The 12,152-nt window shown below is 39.1% G+C and overlaps 1 protein-coding gene and 1 pseudogene across 13 annotated transcripts in view; one reads left to right on the forward strand and one right to left on the reverse strand.

Moving 5' to 3' along the window:
• The window catches only part of TRPM3 (transient receptor potential cation channel subfamily M member 3), a 1,070,052-nt gene that overhangs the window by 198,055 nt on the left and 859,845 nt on the right, over positions 1–12,152 (reverse strand). The gene's annotated exons all lie outside the window — the stretch shown is intronic.
• Positions 5,677–7,419, forward strand: LOC113897111 (annotated as a pseudogene).

Genomic DNA, 12,152 nt, shown 5'->3' on the forward strand with positions numbered 1-12,152 from the left:
CTTTCTACTCCACCATCCTGCCTCATAGGACACTGAGTGCAATGCAAGTGTACTTGTACACCTCTTGGTGTACACCTCTCTTCATCACGGTGGATTACACAGGAAATTATGATATCACTGACCTGCTGTGTCCCCGGATTGAAGATTCACTTAGACTCACTAGGCTGGATACTATGGTGGCCCTACTTTGAGGTGAGTGCATTCCCAATGACAGATTTATTCCAAGGACCCTGGAATGTCACTCAGCTCAATGGAGGATTGTGTTACCCCTTTTGCCCCACAGGAAGATTTATATCATGAACATACACATTTAGAAAAAGAGAATGACCCAGATAAAGTTGAAAAATGATACCAAATCCTCACAAGATTACCGAATTATTCCATAGGACTCCATAGCTTTAGGTGTAGACCAGTTTGAAGCCATTCATTCATTCGTTCATATTCACTCGACAATTGCTTCAGTTCAGTTCAGTAGCTCATTTGTGTCCACCTCTTTGCAATGCCATGAATCGCAGCACACCAGGCCTCCCTGTCCATCACCAACTCCCGGAGTTCACTCAGACTCACGTCCATCGAGTCAGTGATGCCATCCAGCCATCTCATCCTCTGTTTTCCCCTTCTCCTCCTGCCCCCAATCCTTCCCAGCATCAGAATCTTTTCCAATGAGTCAACTCTTCTTTGCATGAGGTGCCCAAATAACTGGAGTTTCAGCTTTAGCATCATTCCTTCCAAAGAAATCCCAGGGCTGATCTCCTTCAGAATGTACTGGTTGGATTTCCTTGCAGTCCAAGGGACTCTCAAGAGTCTTCTCCAACACCACAGTTCAAAAGCATCAATTCTTCGGCACTCAGCTTTCTTCACAGTCCACCTCTCACATCCATACATGACCACTGGAAAAACCATAGCCTTGACTAGATGAACCTTTGTTGGCAAAGTAATGTCTCTGCTTTTGAATATGCTATCTAGGTTGGTCATAACTTTTCTTCCAAGGATTAAGTGTCTTTTAATTTCATGGCTGCAGTCACCATCTGCAGTGATTTTGGAGCCCAGAAAAATAAAGTCTGACACTGTTTCCCCATCTATTTCCCATGAAGTGATGGGACCAGATGCCATGATCTTCGTTTTAGTGGTATCTATTTAGTGCCAGACATTGTGATGAATGCTAAAGCTACAGAGATAAATGAGATATACCACTCATAACCAATTGATTTTCTGGAAGAGTCAAGACATGAGATATACCCGGGCAAATGTCTACTTGACAGGTAACCTGTGTGGGTGAGTCTAGAGATTTTTGCAATATAAAGTGTACATAAATGTTACACATGATTAACAACAGAAGAGACTCTTCTGATTAGCCACTTGATAGATCCAACCACTCATCTGCAGGTGTTTAATTCTGACAACCCCAAATCTGTTTTCTATTGCTAACCATTTGTAATGAAATCCCAGTTCCCTGAGGTCATTAACTTTTGAAGGATCTGTCTATCACTGGTATGTAGTTTGTCACTTTGTAAAAACTGAGAAATGATGTGCAACTTAGTGGATTGTGGGCCTCAGTGGTTAGGAGAGCTAAAGACACTAAGCATCTTATACTTTCTAGTCCAATTTCACAACTGACTAAAATTGTGGCTTTGGTTAAATCATTTAGCAACAGAACCCATGGAATTCTACCTCTAGAAGTACAAGAATTCACCAGATTGGTGTTTTCCAAAGCATAGGATAATTGTCATTGTTGGAGCAGAGGTGGATTTAGGTGAAACAAAGGTGATATGATCCTTTCAGAGCAATAAGTTATACTCAGTAAACATTAAATAACTGCCATTCCTGGTTAACTTCTTTTTCTATCCTCTGACTGCATCAAGGGGAAAATTTCATTTCTGATGCTTCTTTGCCTATAACAGCTCACAAACACTTGCAAATCCCCCCTTTTGGCAGAGAAATAACAGGTTTTCGATCGCACATTCTTTGCAGAGAGTTTAATAACACTGTATTTAAAAAGATACTGTATGACAGCTTGACATGTTCATAGTGCGTGGTTTATGACTCACAACGGGTTTCACTGAGATAATCTCATTTAATCTTCATAACAGTATTCGAGAAAGGAAGGTGTCAATTCGTTTCCAGAGGAGAAGACTGTGGTCCTAAGAGGTTAGATGACATGTACAAAGTCACAGAGCTTGATGATTGCTGTGCTTTGGTTGGGTCTATTTTATCCAGCCTTCCTTCCATGGTATTGCTTTTCCTCACTGAAATCTATAAATGTCTTTCACTTTCCTAATCATCTGCACTGGAGGTAGAAATTTGAGTGTATTTGTTGTAGGAAATTGCTTTTCTTTGGTTTGACATAGAGAATATCTGAAGGAAATCAGACAAGATTGGAGAAGACAAGGGGGAACTGGTAAATGTGGACAGTGGCAAAGTGCATTTATTGTAATACCTTGAAGATGACATTTGCTTCTAATTGTCCACAAATATTTTTTATGCTGACATAGATGTCTTCCATTTGGCACAAATTCTTACTCGGTCTCTCTACTGTACCCTTCTTATTTTGTGACTACCTCCTTATGATATTGGGAGGCCTACTTTCTTGAAAATATTACTTTCTTAGCTCTTTGCAATTTTTTTCCCTGTACAACATTGGAATAATTTAAAAATCTTGACTACTATATTTAATCATGAGCAAAAATAGAAATAGCCCATTTTAGATTTCTTTTTATGGCACTAGAATGGTGATTGAAATTTTTTTTGACACCAAAACATGGTCAATTATTATATAAAATTTTAGTTCTAGAACTGGGTCTTTGACAAAATCTTGACTATTTATGGAAACTGTTGATTTGTGGCTCCATATGTACCAGTGCTATTTTTGGTAAACCTCAAATTAGAAGGTTTTCTGATTTAGGAAGTGTAGTCATTGAAGTGAGGAAAATCTCTACACTCTGGCATTTGTGTCTCCATTTAAATGCTGTACTTGTGATCTGCAGCTTTTCAGATGAGTCACAGGGTTATTTGAAATAGGTCAGTGTTTACTCAAAGCTCAAAGTAACCAATAAAACTTCCCACAGTTTGTTATTAGTATTCTGTTCAAATGCTGGCAATTTAACCCACATGGACATATTTTTCTCAGAATGAATTTAATTACCTGCAATATCAGAGTTTTGTTCCTAGATTTAAAAATTGGAAAATGCATTTAGAATTCAATGGGACTCGATAACTAGGCTTAGGCTAATGGCTTTCAGGGAAGGAGACCTTCTTATGCCCCCACAGACACTCTGATAACTTATTCAGATACAATATGAGAAAATTTTACTTGTATCAAGAATGATTGTTAATAATATCACAATTTGATACTTACAAAATATCATTTCTCATGGAATCAAAAAAAAGAAATTTTATTATTTGCTTAAAGTGAAAGTGAATTACTAAATTCAACATTTAAGAGCACAAAAAGTTTACATCTTGTCTAAGGTCACAGAGACTAGTATTTTTCTTTTCTTCTTTACCAAAAATTATCATTCCCAAATGGGTGGGGTCACAGGTAACAGCATGATTCTTCTTAAAGAAGAGGACAGCACCATGAATAAAAGCATCATGGTCACCAGGGGCAGGTTGCCTGGATTTCAACTGTCACTTGCTAGCTGTGTGATCTTGTGCAAATTACTTAGTATTTCCATGTCATATTTTTTGTATATGTAAAATAGGGATTATAATAGTACTTATCTCATAGACTTATGAATATTAAATGGATTAATCTTTGCAAAATGCTTACCAAAGTGCCTGATACACAGCAAGTCTTATGTGAGCATTTGCTATTATTAAAGCACAGTCCTCCACAGACTTCCCTGGAGGACCAATGGTTAGGATTCCATGCTTCCACTGCAGAGGGCCTGGGGTCAATCCCTAGGTGAGGAACTAAGATCCCGAATGCCACATAGCATGGTCAAAAAGAAAAAAAAAACAAGCACAATTCTACAGTGCTCCTTGGGAGAGTCACTGACCAGTTCCTCTTGTCAAGAAGCACAACCAGGGGCTGGGGTCTCTGTGTGTTATACATGGCTCTCTCCTGTCAAAAGGGCTCCACACACCTTCGGAGAGGTCAGAGATCACCATTCTTTCTTACATTTGAGGTAGAGATACTTAGATTTGGAGGCTTAATTATAATGGAAGCTTGCAAACACCCCATGCAGGCATCTAAACATCCATTCAATTCACTGAATAAACAATATTGGTGCTTCCTATGTGAAATGCACTAAGGCTAGGGGCAGAGAAATGAATACTATTTAGTCCTGCTGCTGCTAAGTTGCTTCAGTCGTGTCCGACTCTGTGCGATCCCAGAGACAGCAGCCCACCAGGCTTCCCCGTCCCCGGGATTCTCCAGGCAAGAACACTGGAGTGGGTTGCCATTTCCTTCTCCAATGCATGAAAGTGAAAAGTGAAAGTGAAGTCACTCAGTCGTGTCCGACTCTAGCGACCCCATGGACTGCAGCCTACCAGGGTCCTCCGTCCACGGGATTTTCTAGGCAAAAGTACTGGAGTAGGGTGCTATTGCCTTCTCCACTATTTAGTCCTAGCTACAAGTAACTCACAAGATTGTAAGTCACATATTCTGGTCATTTATTAACAGGTAACACACTCCAAATTTAGGAATGTAAAACAGCATTTATTTATTGTGATGATAATTCAAGAATTTAGGCAGAGCACAGCAGAGGTGACTCATCTTGCTCAAATGGTGCCAACAAATCACTAATTGGTTTCTTCTCTATCCTCCTCTACTACATTCCCTAGTGTTGATCTAATGGTTCTCTTACAAGGCAAATATGATTCTGTGACATCCTTCTTAAAACCCTGAAATAGTTTCCCATCACTAGCAGCATAATATCTCAGCTTACACATGGCATTTAAGACTTATCATGGTCTCTCTCCAGGCTAGGCTCATCCCCTGCCACTCTCTCACACATACTCTATGAAACACTATTATCATTCAAACACACCAGACTCTTGCATGCTTCTACGTCCTTCAACTTCCTGCTTAAAATACTCTCTACATCTGATCCCATCACTCAAACTCATCATTCGTAATTCAGCTCCAAGTCCACCTCCTGTGTGAAAATCTCTGATTGCCACTCTATTGACATTCTCATAGCACTGGATACTTACTAATTACTGTAATTATTAGATTGCATGGAAATTATTTATTTACATGTATGTAGGTTATACACTCCTTGAAGGAGTGAATGCATCTTAACAGTGCCTGTATCTAAGCTCTAGCAGAGTGCACAGCTCAATATTGGTTCTAGAAGAATGTTTGTGGGTTGACTGAGGGAATGAGTGGCCACCTGTTTTGTGGCAGTTGACCAGGTGGTCTTCCCCAGTCCCCTGTGCTCTGTGTGTTGGTATGAACTTCAAATCTGTTTGGGAGAATGCAAGAAGTGGCATAGGGTTTTCTGCCCCCCAGGAATCTGATTTTCTTGATTCTTTTTTTTTTTTTTTTAAATCAGTTCCTCTCTGAGAAATATTCTAGGCCTCTGTGAGTTTTTTTACTCTCACATGGTATTTAGGAAAAAACTTGCCACCAAACTCTAAAACCTATATTTGGTTCTAATTCTGAAGGCTGTTTTCCCCCTTTGAGTAGCTTTGTTGCTCTTGTCAGGAGCATATGCTTGTTCACTGTGTTTCCCTTATAATGCTTAGGGCAATGCCTTGCCCATAAGAGTGCTCAATAACTGTTTGAAGACTTTAATTTCCTTCACATAGACTCTTGGTGTTTTTAAATTTCATCTGCAAGTAATTATATGACATAAAAATCAGCTCACTGGGGACAAAGAGAGGCTACATGTGCAGAGCAAGTGCCCGCAGGCTCCTGCAGTGCTCAACCCTGGGATCCCCGCTGGCTTGCCTACTCGGCATGGCCAACAAGGAAGCACCTTTGATGATGCAGTAGAAGAATGTGTGATCAATGAAGAATATAAAATATGGAAAAAGAACACCCCTTTTCTTTACAACTTGGTGATGATCCATGCTCTGGAGTGGCCTAGCCTAACTGCACAGTGGCTTCCAAATGTAACCAGACCAGAAGGGAAAGAATTCAGTATTCACCGACTCGTCCTGGGGACACACTTGTCAGATGAACAAAACCACCTTGTGACAGTCAGCATGCAGCTCCCTAATGATGATGCTCAGTTTGATGCTTCACACTACAACAGTGAAAAAGGAGAATTTGGAGGTTTTGGCTCAGTTAGTGGAAAAATTGAAATAGAAATCAAGATCAGCCATGAAGGAGAGGTAAACAGTGCATGCTATATGCCCCAAAACCCTTGCATCATTGCAACAAAGAATCCATCCAGTGATGTTCTTGCTTTTGACTATTCAAAATATCCTGCTAAACCAGACCCTTCTGGAGAGTGCAACCCAGACTTGTGCCTCCGTGGACATCAGAAGGAAGGCTACGGGCTTTCTTGGAACCCAAATCTCAGTGGGCACTTACTGAGTGCTTCAGATGACCACACCATCTGCCTGTGGGACATAAGTGCTGTTCCAAAGGAAGGGAAAGTGTGGATGTGAAGACCATCTTTACAGAGCACACAGCAGTAGTAGAGGTTATCTCCTGGCATCTGCTCCATGAGTCCCTCTTTGGGTCAGTTGCTGATGATCAGAAACTCATGATCTGGGATACTCCTTCAAACAGTACTTCCAAACCAAGCCACTCAGTTGATGCTCACATTGCTGAAGTGAACTGCCTTTCTTTCAGTCCTTATAGTGAGCTCATTCTTGCCACAGATCAGCTGACAAAACTGTTGCCCTGTGGGATCTGAGAAATCTGAAACTTAAGTTGGATTCCTTTGAATCACATAAGGATGAAATAGTCCAGGTTCAGTGGTCGCCTCACAATGAGACTATTTTGGCTTCCAATGGTATTGATCAAAGACTGAATGTCTGGGATGTAAGTAAAATTGGAGAGGAACAATCCCCAGAAGATGGGCCACCAGAGTTGTTGTTTATTCATGGTGGTCACACTGCCAAGATGTCTGATTTCTTCTAGACTCCCAGTGAACCTCGGGTGATTTGTTCTATATCAGAAGACAATATCATGCAAGTGTGGCAAATGGCAGAGAACATTTATAATGATGAAGACCCTGAAGGAAGCATGGGTCCAGAAGGACAAGGATTTAGATCATGTCTGCATTTGTGATCTTTAGACTCCCCTTTTCTTCCTTTCAACTCTGAGATTGATTTAACACTGGTTTTGAGACAGAGACTTTGTTTGGTTATCCCTCTATAATAAGTTCTATCAACAATGTTATTAGTTCAAACAGAAGGTGTTTTCTAAATATTAACTGGGGGCTTCTTGATTCAGCAAAGCCACAGACTTATATTTAAATTTTCTTTAGGAGTTTTCTAGTAATAGAGGTCTAAAAGTAGCCACAAAAGGGGGAATACAGTGTGTGGTTATTTTTCTTCTTATGCTATAGCCCCAAGTTTTTCAGACTCATTTAAGTAAAGGCTAGAGTGAGTAAGAAATAGAGCCAAGTGAGGTAGGTGTCTGAGCCATGAAGTATAAATACTACAAGATGTTGTTTTTATTCAGGAAATAGGGGAGATTCAAGTCATACAAATTCCTACATGCTGAACTTTTCTAGGATGCACATTTCCTTACATAGACGAGTCTCCTCTCAGTTTCTTCAGTTAAGTCAAAACGTGTTCCTCCTTCCCCATATATTTTTGCGTGTTAGTGTATTTCTTGAGCTGTTTTCATATTATTTCTCTCCTTTCTGTGAAATGGTGTTTTTAAAAAAAATTTTGACCACCAAGTTGTAAGGATGTATGCCTTTACCTGACAATTATACCACAGGTAGACTGTTCAGCTAAGTTGAGAAGAATGAATCAATAGCTTGTATTTGTTCTAAAAATTAAAAATTAAATTAATCCTGGATAGGAGTTGCTTTTTTTTTTTTTTTAAAGGAGTTAGTCCTCGACCACTAGTTTAATACCATCTCTATTTTGGGTGACCTGTTTCACCAGCAGGCCTGTTACTCTCCTTGACTAACTGTGTAAGTGCATATAATGCAATAAATTGCTTTTCTATATAAAAAATCAACTCACTGTGATAACCATATGGAAAAGAATATGAAAAATTATATATATATATGTATTAACTGAACCACTTTGCTGTAAAGTAGAAATTAACACAACACTGTAAATCAACTATACTTCAATAAAATAAAATTTAAAAATCAACTCAACATACATCTACATTTTTTTTTCAACTAATTTCAGGTCAGGCATAGAATGGGTGAGATCAGTATTGCAATCTTCTATAGAGGATAGAATACTATAATTAAGGCTCTATGATATGGTGCTTCTGGCTGGAATCCAGTTCTTTCATTTACTAGTTGAGGGACCTGAGGCAGGTTATCCCATCTCTTTAATCCTCCATCTCCTTATCTGTTGAAAGGGGATAGAATATGTCTTCATAGATTGATACGTTCAGAAAAAAGGCTTCCCAGGTGGCACTAGTGGTAAAGAGCACAACCTGCCAATGCAGGAGACTTAAGAGACATAGGTTTGATCCCTGGGTTGGAGAAAGGCGTGGCAATCCACTCCAGTATTTTTGCCTGGAAACTTCCATGGACAGAGAAGCCTGGAGGGCTACAGTAGTCCATTGGGTCTGAAAGAGTGGGACATGACTGATGCCACTTGGCACACATGCACACACACAAACTTAGAAAAAAAGATCAGGTACACAAAGAACCTAGCACTGTTTCTTGTACATAATAGGTGCTCAATAATAAGTAGTTTTTTGTTATTATTAAATACCCCAGGGGCTTTCACACCTGCAAGGAATCCTAATAATGCCCAGATCAGGGCTGAAGCAAAGTACTGGGTATGCAAATTAGCTGGAGGAGATAAATTCTATGGAGAAAAGAAAAATTGCAGTAATCAATGTAATACACCACATTAACAAATTGAAAAATAAAAGCCATATGATTATCTCAATAGATGCAGAGAAAGCCTTTGACAAAATTCAACATCCATTTATGATAAAAACTCTCCAGAAAGCAGGAATAGAAGGAACATACCTCAACATAATAAAACCTATATATGACAAACCCACAGCAAACATTATCCTCAATGGTGAAAAATTGAAAGCATTTCCTCTAAAGTCAGGAACAAGACAAGGGTGCCCACTTTCACCATTACTATTCAACATAGTTTTGGAAGTTTTGGCCACAGCAATCAGAGCAGAAAAAGAAATAAAAGGAATCCAAATTGGAAAAGAAGAAGTAAAACTCTCACTGTTTGCAGATGACATGATCCTCTACATAGAAAACCCTAAAGACTCCACCAGAAAATTACTAGAACTAATCAATGATTATAGTACAGTTGCAGGATATAAAATCAACACACAGAAATCCCTTGCATTCCTATACACTAATAATGAGAAAACAGAAAGAGAAATTAAGGAAACAATTCCACTCACCATTGCAATGGAAAGAATAAAATACTTAGGAATATATCTACCTAAAGAAACTAAAGACCTATATATAGAAAACTATAAAACACTGGTGAAAGAAATCAAAAAGGACACTAATAGATGGAGAAATATACCATATTCATGGATTGGAAGAATCAATATAGTGAAAATGAGTATACTACCCAAAGCAATTTATAGATTCAATGCAATCCCTATCAAGCTACCAATGGTATTTTTAACAGAGCTAGAACAAATAATTTCACAATTTGTATGGAAATACAAAAAACCTCGAATAGCCAAAGCTATCTTGAGAAAGAAGAATGGAACTGGAGGAATCAACCTACCTGACTTCAGGCTCTACTACAAAGCCACAGTTATCAAGACAGTATGGTACTGGCACAAAGACAGAAATATAGATCAATGGAACAAAATAGAAAGCCCAGAGATAAATCCATGCACATATGGACACCTTATCTTTGACAAAGGAGGCAAGAATACACAATGGATTAAAAACAATCTCTTTAACAAGTGGTGCTGGGAAAACTGGTCAACCACTTGTAAAAGAATGAAACTAGAGCACTTTCTAACACCATACACAAAAATAAACTCAAAATGGATTAAAGATCTAAACATAAGACCAGAAACTATAAAACTCCCAGAGGAAAACATAGGCAAAACACTCTCCGACATATATCACAGCAGGATCCTCTATGACCCATCTTCCAGAATATTGAAAATAAAAGCAAAAATAAACAAATGGGACCTAATTAAACTTAAAAGCTTCTGCACATCAAAGGAAACTATAAGCAAGGTGAAAAGACAGCCTTCAGAAGGGGAGAAAATAATAGCAAATGAAGCAACTGACAAACAACTAATCTCAAAAATATACAAGCAACTCCTACAGCTCAATTCCAGAAAAATAAATGACCCAATCAAAAAATGGGCCAAAGAACTAAATAGACATTTCTCCAAAGAAGACATACAGATGGCTAACAAACACATGAAAAGATGCTCAATATCACTCATTATCAGAGAAATGCAAATCAAAACCACTATGAGGTACCATTTCACGCCAGTCAGAATGGCTGCGATCCAAAAGTCTACAAATAATAAATGCTGGAGAGGGCGTGGAGAAAAGGGAACCCTCTTACACTGTTGGTGGGAATGCAAACTAGTACAGCCACTATGGAGAACAGTGTGGAGATTCCTTAAAAAACTGGAAATAGAACTGCCTTATGATCCAGCAATCCCACTGCTGGGCATACACACTGAGGAAACCAGAAGGGAAAGAGACACGTGTACCCCAATGTTCATTGCAGCACTGTTTATAATAGCCAGGACATGGAAGCAACCTAGATGTCCATCAGCAGATGAATGGATAAGAAAGCTGTGGTACATATACACAATGGAGTATTACTCAGCCATTAAAAAGAATACATTTGAATCAGTTCTAATGAGGTGGATGAAACTGGAGCCCATTATACAGAGTGAAGTAATCCAGAAAGAAAAACACCAATACAGTATACTAACGCATATATATGGAATTTAGAAAGATGGTAACAATAACCCTGTATACGAGACAGCAAAAGAGACACTGATGTATAGAACAGTCTTTTGGACTCTGTGGGAGAGGGAGAGGGTGGGATGATTTGGGAGAATGGCAATGAAACAAGTCGCCAGTCCAGGTTCGATGCACGATACTGGATGCTTGGGGCTGGTGCACTGGGATGACCCAGAGGGATGGTATGGGGAGGGAGGAGGGAGGAGGGCTCAGGATGGGGAACACATGTATACCTGTGGCGGATTCACTTTGATATTTGGCAAAACCAGTACAATATTGTAAAGTTAAAAAAAAAAAAAAGTTGGATGGAGCAGGTCTGTGAATGGGATGGAAAAGGCTATAATTCAAGACCACTTAGAAGGGTATCAATGAAGAGAATTCATTAGCTCATATTAAATTCTCTAGGCCAGAATACTGGAGTGGGTAGCCCTTTCCTTCTCCAGGGGATCTTTCCAACTCAAGGAAATGAACCCAGGTCTCTCACATTGCAGGTGGATTCTTTACCAGCTGAGCCAAAAGGGAAGCTCAAGAATACTGGAGTGGGTAGCCTATCCCTTCTCCAGTGGATCTTTCCAACCCAGGAATCAAATCGGGGTCTCCTGCATCATAGGTGGATTCTTTACCAACTGAGCTATCAGGGAAGCCCTCATTCTGTTCATCGGTGTCAAGTAAAAACAAACAAGTGATGCTAAGATACCCTAAAGCCACTACTCTCTATAATTTAACATCATCTTGAAGTCAAATATGTTATAGGATCATAACTCTTACTTGACCTAGATCTCCTCCTGAATCTTATATTTTGATATTTCTGGAGTCTGTGTGTTCTAGGAAAATTGCTAATCTGAAAATCCTGCTGAGGAATTCAAAGCTCAGGATAAAAGAATGATACAACTTCACAACAAACACTTTACAGATGAAGAATCTGAAGTCTTCAGAGTTAAACTGACTCATTAAAAATTATAAGCTGAAAGCATCAGAGCTGGGCTTAAAGGGCAAGAGAATCAGAAGGAATGATCTTTGATAAATTATACTAATCTAAATATACAGTCTCAACTCAGTGTAGTAAAGTTAGTGATTTGTTTAAATGACTAGACACAAGAAGAGATTTCTTCTGTTGTA

Source organism: Bos indicus x Bos taurus, chromosome 8, assembly GCF_003369695.1.
Source record: "Bos indicus x Bos taurus breed Angus x Brahman F1 hybrid chromosome 8, Bos_hybrid_MaternalHap_v2.0, whole genome shotgun sequence".
NCBI classification, from domain to species: Eukaryota; Metazoa; Chordata; class Mammalia; order Artiodactyla; family Bovidae; genus Bos; species Bos indicus x Bos taurus.